The sequence below is a fragment of the Oncorhynchus mykiss genome, chromosome 17 (genome assembly GCF_057628025.1).
Source record: "Oncorhynchus mykiss isolate SJ-2025 chromosome 17, ASM5762802v1, whole genome shotgun sequence".
Taxonomy (NCBI): Eukaryota; Metazoa; Chordata; class Actinopteri; order Salmoniformes; family Salmonidae; genus Oncorhynchus; species Oncorhynchus mykiss.
In genome coordinates, this window is record NC_143038.1 from 16,239,613 (window position 1) to 16,246,716 (window position 7,104).

The following is a 7,104-nucleotide window of genomic DNA, read 5'->3' on the forward strand; positions in this document are numbered from 1 at the left end:
CACCAGCTGCATTAAGTACTGCAGTGCATCATGGACTGCACCAGATTTGCCATTTCTTGCTGTGAAATGTTACCCCACTCTTCCACCAAGACACCTGCAAGTTCCCAAACATTTCTGGGGGGAATGGCCCTAGCCCTCACCCTCCAATCCAACAGGTCCCAGACGTGCTCAATGGCATTGAGATCCGGGCTCTTCGCTGGCAGAACACTGACATTCCTGTCTTGCAGGAAATCACACACAGAACAAGCAGTATGGCTGGTGGCATTGTCATGCTGGAGGGTCATGTCAGGATGAGCCTGCAGAAAGGATACCACACGAGGGAGGAGGATGTCTTCCTTGTAACGCACAGCTTTGAGATTGCCTGCAATGACAACAAGCTCAGTCCAATGATGCTGTGACACACCGCCCCAGACCATGACGGACCCTCCACCTCCAAATTGATCCCGCTCTAGAGTACAGGCCTCGGTGTAATGCTCATTCCTTCGACGATAAACACAAATCCGACCATTCCGCCTGGTGAGACAAAACCGCGACTCGTCAGTGAAGAGCAATTTTTGCCAGTCCTGTCTGGTCCAGCGACGGTAGGTTTGTGCCCATAGGCGACGTTGTTGCCGATGATGTCTGGTGAGAACCTGCCTACAAGCCCTGTCCAGCCTCTCAGCCTATTGCGGACAGTCTGAGCACTGATGGAAGGATTGTGCATTCCTGGTGTAACTTGGGCAGTTGTTGTTGCCATTCTGTACCTGTCCCGCAGGTGTGATGTTCGGATGTACTGATCCTGTGCAGGCGTCTCACAGTACGGACATTGCAATTTATTGCACTGGCCACATCTGCAGTCCTCATGCCTCCTTGCAGCATGCCTAAGGCACGTTCACAAGGATGAGCAGGGACCCTGGGCATTTTTCTTTTGGTGTTTTTCAGAGTCAGTAGAAAGGCCTCTTTAGTGTCCTAAGTTTTCATAGCTGTGACGTTAATTGCCTACCATCTGTAAGCTGTTAGTGTCTTAACGATCGTTCCACAGGTGCATGTTCATTAATTGTTTATGGTTCATTGAAAAGCACGGGAAACCGTGTTCAAAGCCTTTACAATGAAGATCTGTGAAGTTATTTGGATTTTTACGAATTATCTTTGAAATACAGGGTCCTGAAAATGGGACGTTTCTTTTTTTGCTGAGTTTATATATTTATATCTGTTTACTCTAATGGTTTTACCATCTGTTAAATGGTGTGCAGTGTGTGTACTGACACAGTGTTACTCGTGTGTGTGTGTGTGTGTGTGTGTGTGTGTGTGTGTGTGTGTGTGTGTGTGTGTGTGTGTGTGTGTGTGTGTGTGTGTGTGGGTGTGTGGGTGGGTGGGTGGGTGGGTGGGTGCGTGCGTGTGTGAGTGAGTGATACTCCAGTGTGTTTCAGATGTGTGCAGCTATGCGGGGGGTTGTCCTTCTCTTTCTGCTTTCTCTCTGTGCTGGAGACAAGATGGATGCTCAGATTAGTGAAGCAAATTTATCTAAACTGATTACAGAGATGAAAAAGTGAGTGCTTCTCTGTTTCGTTGTAATTATATAGTCTCTGTTTTAAAACCGCACTTCTTATTTCCCAAAGAAACGCTTGCATTAATATACTATACATGAATATACTCAGAACAATAAGATGCATTGAAAGACTTTAAGCTACAGTATGACTGCAGTTGAGGCCTATCATCGTGGGGCACTATGTTATACTTTATTGGCTGTGACATTACATAAAACACTTCTTCTCTGTGTCAAGTGCCGATTCCAAATCGACCCCAACATCGGTGAAGTTGTAGAGCTCTGGAGGACTACTTAGTTATAACACACAATGTAATACTGTAGCTCAATGTGTGAGGATGAGATTCCCTTATGTATTGTTGGAAGGGTTGGACGGTATCCAGATTTTCATATCGTCATACCGTCCTTCTCTCATACTGGTATATTTAAGCAATAAGGCACGGGGGGAGGGATATTTGGCGAATATACCACGGCTAAGGGCTGTTCTTAAACTCAACGCATTGCAGAGTGCATGGACACAACCCTTAGCCATATATCACAAACCCCCAAGGAGCCTTATTGCTATTATAAACTGGTCACCAACGTAATTAGAACAGTACAAATAAATGTTTTGTCATACCCATGGTATACGGTTTGATATACCACAGCAAAAAAAGCACCATTGGGTGTCTATACTAGAATGCTAACAACATTTGCACAAGTAATAGTGAATTTCAATGGAGGCTGCTCGCTGAATATGCTAACGGAAATAAACATATTGCAAAGACAGGCAATCCAGCTCATAAAGTAAAAAATACAGTACCAGTCAAATGTTTGGACACACCTCCTCATTCAAGGGTTTTTATTTATTTTTACTATTTTCTACACTGTAGAATAATAGTGAAGACATCAAAAGTATGAAATAACACATATGGAATCATGTAGTAACCAAAAGAGTATTAAACAAATCAATATATATTTAATATCTTTGATTCTTCAAAGTAGCCACTCTTTGCCTTGATGACAGCTTTTCACACTCTTGGCATTTTCTCAACCAGTCCCACTCAGCCCAAACCAAGTCAAACTAGTGGAATTTGGTTTCCCGTAATGATATTACATCACAATGACCTTGGTTTATCTGGAATGAACTTGCTTATCGTGCTGGCACTTTCTGACCAATGGAAACTCCCCCTACATGGCATGCTGGGTGAGCTGAATTGATACATAAAAACATTGAAGTATTGCTCACACAGATAGAGGATTCAGACACGGACAGCAGCAATGGATCATCAGGTACCTGGGAGTTATTCATTTCTCACCAAACAAAATGTTTAGCCTGTTTTAAGAGCATTTTAAGAGTCTATACATGTGTTATGATTGATTCCTTATTAGTTTAAATATGTATACTCCATATCTTTTATATCTGTTTACAGTAATGGTTTTACCATTTAAATAGTTTGCAGTGTTTGTATTGACATAGTGTTTCTTTGTGTGTGTGTGTGTGTGTGTGTGTGTGTGTGTGTGTGTGTGTGTGTGTGTGTGTGTGTGTGTGTGTGTGTGTGTGTGTGTGTGTGTGTGTGTGTGTGTGTGTGTGTGTGTGTGTGTGTGTGTGTGTTGATACTCTGGTGTGTTTAAGATGTGTGCAGCTATGAGGGGGGTTGTCCTTCTCGTTCTGCTTTCTCTCTGGGCTGGAGACAAGGTGGATGCTCAGATTAGTGAAGCAAATTTAGCTAAACTGATTACAGAGATGAAAAAGTGAGTGCTTCTCTGTTTCATTGTAAACATATAGTCTCCGTTTTATTACCACACGCCTTATTAACTAAATAAACCTTGCATTAATATACTATAGGGAATTGTCCCCAAACTCTACAATTAAGGTCTACCAAAGTACGTGCTCTGTGTTCTGTCACCACCTCTGTCTCTCGATTTTTCTGCTGTTGTTCAGGTTCGGACTGCAAAATCGTGAGTATGCCATGGCTGTCAGGCTCACCAAAGATGAGTGCCAGACTGGAGAGTTTGATGTCAACGTTGAACCAGAGGTGGTCAAGGCGGCACTTACTGCCGGACAAATCTACAAAGGAGACAAGATCATCGCAGCCATACCGTATAATGGCTACCACGCAGAGTATCGTCTCCTGAGTATTACTACCCAGGAAATGGGCTACCCCATATTACACCTGACCAATAACAACAAGGACTGTATAATCTTCTTTACCACATTCTCTCCCTGCCTGGAGTCCTGTATGAAGGAAAGAGGAGGCCACAGCATTATCAATGACCTTGATAGGGCCTTTCATACTAGAGACCTAAACTCTAAGGCCTTTGTGTTCGAGAAAGTCTGGCAACCTAAGTGGGGTGGGGCAAAAACCAATCCCCCAAGGCAAAATGTACTAAACTCCTTCAATACAATACATAAGAAAATCCCCCTATATCGCTGTACACACAAAAAGTGTTATTATTGCAATGAGATGAACACAGGTCACTGTTTGGAGGGCTACAGTGGCTGAGTGCACTCCTTCAAGTCCAGCTGAGCCAATGAAGCCTCCTGTATCTGTAGAGGACTGTCAACCTCTCTCTCCCTTCATCCCTCTCTCTGTCTCTCACTGTCCCTTTTTGCCCTTTCCTCAGTATCTCTGTCCCTCCTTGGGAGAATCTCAATTGGTTTTGCTCGACTCCTCGCGTCCTCTCCTCCATCCTCTCCTCACCTCCTTTTGAAAAAGGTCAAAGGTAATCAAATAGAGGAGGAAAGGAAACACGCAAACAAATGTGCTTGTATGAAATGACTCCTTCACCAACACGTAATCAGGCAAATTACATTTACAAAGGAGTAATCCCCCAATACATGTGTTAAGTGGTCAAAATAACTGTAGCTGGTTGCACTTGACATTTTATAGAGAGATAAGTATTGTATCGTTTTTTTAAATGTGGGCATGCTTTTCTTAGAGAAACAATAGCTGATTCAAAGGGGGTGTGGCAGATTTTAAAACACTTTCACGTTTCCCGCTGTGAGGATACATTTGTGCTCAGGCTATCGAGGAGAGGAGGACCGCTAAACAATGAGACAAGAATAACACAATCTTGTCATATTTTAACAAAGTTATGACATTCATGACAGTAACCCAAAGAGATGGTAACACATGTTTGTAACTGTGTATTTTGGCATAGTACTAGTTTATTATTGGGTTAACATTAAATAGTCTGTAACTGTATCCTATACAGTATTTATATCAATGCAAGGTTATCAGAACAATAAGATGCATTGAAAGACTTTAAGCTACAGTATGACTGCAGTTGAGGCTTATCATCATGGGGCACTATGTTATACTTTATTGGCTGTGACATTACATAAAACACTTCTTCTCCATGTCAAGTGCCCATTCTAAATTGACCCCAACATCTGTGAAGTTGTAGAGCTCTGGAGGACTACTTAGTTATAACACACAATGTAATACTGTAGCTCAATGTGTGAAGATGAAATTCCCTTATGTATTGTTGGACGGTATCCAGATTTTCATATCGTCATACTGGTATATTTAAGCAATAAGGCACGAGGGGGTGTGGTATATGGCCAACATTCCACGGCTAAGGGCTGTTCTTCAGCACGACGCATTGCGGAGAGAATGGACACAACCCCCGATGTGCCTTATTGTTATTATAATCTGGTTATCAACGTAATTAGAACAGTATAAATAAATGTTTTGTCATACTCGTGGTATGCGGTCTGATATACCACAGTTGTCAGCCAATCAGCATTCAGGGCTCGAACCAACCAATTTATAAATAGTATTACCGGCTTGGTACACAAGATTGCGCCAAAACAAACGCAAAAAGCACCATTGGGTGTCTATACTAGAATGCTAACAACATTTGCACAAGTAATAGCGAATTTTTAATGGAGGCTGCTCGCTGAATATGCACACAAAAATAAACCAATTGAAAAGACATAAAAAATACAGTACCAGTCAAATGTTTGGACACACCTACTCATTCAAAGGTTTTTATTTATTTTTACTATTTTCTACATTGTAGAATAATAGTGAAGACAGCAAAACTATGAAATAACACATATGGAATCATGTATTAACCAAAAAGGTATTAAACAAATTAATATATATTTCATATTTTTGATTCTTCAAAGTAGCCACCCTTTGCCTTGATGACAGCTTTTTACACTCTTGGCATTCTCTCAGCCAGCTTCACCTGGGATGATTTTAAACCCGTCTTGAAGGAGTTCCCACATATGCTGAGCACTTGTTGGCTGCTTTTCCTTCACTCTGCAGTCCAACTCATCCCAAACCATCTCAATTGGGTTGAGGTCGGGTGATTGTGGAGGCCAGGTCATCTGATGCAGCACTTCATCACTCTCCTTCTTGGTGAAATAGCCCTTTCACAGCCTGGAGATGGGTTGGGTCATTGTCCTGTTGGAAAACAAATGATAGTCCCACTAAGCCCAAACCAGATGGGTTGCGTATCACTGCAGAATGCTGTGGTAGCCATGCTGGTTAAGTGTGCCTCAAATTCTAAATAAATCAGACAGTGTCACCAGTAAAGCACCATTACACCTCCTCCTCCACGCTTCATGGTGGGAACCACACATGCAGAGATCATCCGTTCACCTACTCTGCGTCTCACAAAGACACGGAGGTTGGAACCAAAAATCTCACTTTTGGACTTATCAGACCAAAGGACAGATTTCCACCAGTCTAATGTCCATTGCTCGTGTTTCTTGACCCAAGCAAGTCTCTTTGTCTTGTTGGTGTCCTTTGATAGTGGTTCCTTTGCAGCAATTTGACCATGAAGGCCGGATTCGTGAAGTTTCTACTAAACAGTTGATGTTGAGATGTGTCTGTTACTTGAACTCTGTGAAACATTTATTTGGGCTGCAAGTTCTGAGGCTGGCAACTCTAATGAACTTGTACTCTGCAGCAGACGTAACTCTGGGTCTTCCTTTCTTGTGGCGGTCCTCATGAGAACCAGTTTCATCATAGCGCTGGATGGTTTTTGTGACTGCTCTTGAAGAAACTTGTAAAGTTCTTGACTGGCGTTTCCCTTTGCTTATTTGAGCTGTTCTAGACATAATATGGACTTGGTCTTTTACCAAATAGGGCCATCTTCTGTATACCCCCATACCTTGTCACAACACAACTGTTTGTCTCAAACGCTTTAAGAAAGAAAGAAATTCCACAAATTAACTTTTAACAAGTCACACCTGTTAATTGAAATGCATTCCAGGTGACTACCTCATGAAGCTGGTTTCGAGAATGTCAAGTGTGCAAAGCTGTCATTAAAGCAAAGGGTGGTTATTTGAAGAATCTCACATATAAAATATATTTAGATTTTATTTAACACTTGTTTGTTCAACACTTGTTACTACATGATTCCATATGTGTTATTTTATTGTTTTGATGTCTTACAATTATTAAACAATGTGGAAAATAGTAAATAAAAAGAAAAACATTTGACTGGTACTGTATAAAGGTAGGACCTACTGAATGTCCTTTCTTGTGAGTTTGGACATTTACAAGCGAATGTGAACCAGAGACATTGTGCAAATTACTTTATTTTTTTGCATTGTTTGTAACTTATTTTGCACTTAATGT

General features: G+C 41.6%; 2 long non-coding RNA genes across 2 annotated transcripts; both read left to right on the plus strand.

The window, feature by feature from the left end:
• The first annotated feature begins 1,892 nt into the window (after nucleotides 1-1,892).
• LOC149975747 (uncharacterized) lies at nucleotides 1,893-5,210 on the plus strand. The gene is made up of 2 exons (XR_016487782.1): nucleotides 1,893-1,962; nucleotides 5,050-5,210. It is a non-coding gene; the product is annotated as an uncharacterized LOC149975747 (long non-coding RNA).
• On the plus strand, nucleotides 2,667-3,695 carry LOC149975748 (uncharacterized). The gene is made up of 3 exons (XR_016487781.1): nucleotides 2,667-2,797; nucleotides 3,141-3,259; nucleotides 3,450-3,695. It is a non-coding gene; the product is annotated as an uncharacterized LOC149975748 (long non-coding RNA).
• Nucleotides 5,211-7,104: the final 1,894 nt, after the last annotated feature.